Below are 2431 nucleotides of genomic sequence, written 5' to 3'. Positions count from 1 at the left end.
CATAGGGTATACAAAAAGAGTACGGAGTTCAGTCAAAGGAAAACAAAGAAAGTTATGCAAATTTATATGCAACAAAGTTGCTAGCTTGTTTGCCTGCAAGTGATTTATATGGCCGAGACCGCGAACCCGACAAAATTCATTTCACACTCGCCTCCTCCCCGCCAGTTATAAATAATACGATGCTTAAGCAATGAACGCGGCGAAAACAACAACACAATTTGAAAAACAATGCAAATGAAGTGCGGTCTTTAAGTTGTGTACACGTCCATTGGGACGGGCCTATTGAAATTCCAATATACAAATAAATGTTTGCATTGGGCAAAAAACCGCACGACAGCTTGCCAACCTGATGTCTTCCATATTCTCGACCAGCTGCTATGAACGTTGCCTTCTATCGAATTTTGGCACAAAAGTGCCGTGAAAACATTTTATAAATGGCCAAAAACTGTCAAGCTTACGCAAACGTGCCTTTCGCAATACACTTAGAAAAGCACTTCGATATATTGTTGTACGAATGGTTTGATTGACTTTTATTTGATATTATTATAAATAGGCAAAAATACATATTTAAGATATGGTTAAAAGGAATATTAATAAATTAATCAATTTCAGTTCTTAAATAAATAAATTTCTCATACACTTATTCTATTATTGGAAAAGAGGCAGGAAAAAAGGTATGAAAAATGTAAGGAAATTTGAAATAGGCTATAAAACCTTAAGTTGATAGGGTATCTACAGCCTGTTCGGCAAGCTATGGCTCATTGCTGGAAATGGTCAGTAAGTTGCCCAAGATATCAGGGGAAGAGTAACTTCTATGGAGAACAGAATGGTAAAATCTATTCTAATAATTGCATAATACACGAAATGAGCGTATATATAATAATATAAATATATATAATGAAATATAATAAAAAGCAAGAATTCAAATAAAAATAAGTATATTATAAAGTGCTCACAATATGAAATTTATTACATCGTTCGAAATACGTCTTCTGATGTAGAAATTTGAACTCAATTTGAGTACCTACTGTGTTCTCTCAGTGTAATTTGTTGGCTGTCAGTGTTTGCTGCAGTTGGTTGAAATGCCAACAGCAACAATGAAAATTTACGAAACTTGTTAATATTTGATAAGATATATAAGTTTTCCTAACTGCAATTAAAGTGCATGCAGCTAACAGAAGCATCTCCCCCTGGATGTTAGGGTTTAAAAGTAGTTTTCGGGCTATCGCTTTACTTGTTGGTTAACTCGCGCTTGACTAGCGCCAAGCTGAGGGCGAGTTAAATATTTAATTTGCGTGCATATACATGTATGCAGTTATTAGCTACCGCACAATACGCTTTCCCTGTGGTGTAGGGGTCACAGGTCGATCTATCTAATGAAACGGATGTATTACTTGGTGGCCGTGCAATAAAGCCACGGCATGTGACTTGTGTGCGTAACATATTTATTCAAATTCCTTTGAGGGCAGATACATGTTTGACTTTGATTTGCATAATTAATTTTGCAGCTTGCAACTGTTTTGTGGCTGACTTGGGCGGTTGCACAAATTGCATATTGAATGTCATTAATATTCAATTGTTTCCGTGTGCGTGCGCATGTGTGCGTGTGTGTGTGTGTGCAATATGCAACGCTCTAATTGAACTGCCAGCAAATCAAATGAAAAGCATTGCCTACTTTTCAGCGCTGCTTGATTGGCAGACGCTGCACATAACGCAAATTTAAGCCGACTGAATAATATTGTTAACACATAATTTATTTATTAATGCGTTGCCAGTTCAATTCAGTTAACAGAAAAATCAATTTCCGCTGCAATCAATGGCAGACTTTTGTTGGCTTCGCTGCTTCTTGCGCTTTTCATAACTAAAGAATGCGAATGTCTTTATTTGCATCCCAGTGCATGAATGCACACCTATGAATGTGTGCGACTGTTCGTCTGTATGTGTGTGCGTGTGTGTGTGTGAAAAAGATGTTTTTCGCTCAAAAGGGGAAAATACTCATTTCACATGCGCTGCAATTTTCTCGCTCACTTCAATTATGCAAATTGTGTGTATGTCGAAACCAATTCGCATAGCTTGCCAGCTCATGTGTGGCAGTTCTGTGTCCATACATATCTTTGACTGTGTGTGAAGGTGTGTGCTGCTGTATGTGTGTGCTGTCTGCCGTTGTGTGAGCTATCATATTATGCAAGCCGATAGGCGACGCAACGTTGCAGCTAAAGAAATGCACATCAGCTCACCATTTCCAATCGGCATATGCAACGGCAACGGCAGCGACAACGGCAGCGGCAGCGGCAGCATTAATGTTGTACATTCAATTAACATGGCTGGCACGATTCGCTGTCGACAGTTGTACGTTGTACGATGGGACGAGCAATCCGACAATCCTGCTATCGGGAAAACCCAAATGGAACAACAAACATATCATTGCGAA

Source organism: Drosophila montana, unplaced genomic scaffold, assembly GCF_035044405.1.
Source record: "Drosophila montana isolate Dmon_TW-CO22-7 unplaced genomic scaffold, ASM3504440v1 contig_3733_1, whole genome shotgun sequence".
Taxonomy (NCBI): Eukaryota; Metazoa; Arthropoda; class Insecta; order Diptera; family Drosophilidae; genus Drosophila; species Drosophila montana.
This window is presented reverse-complemented; position numbering follows the sequence as displayed.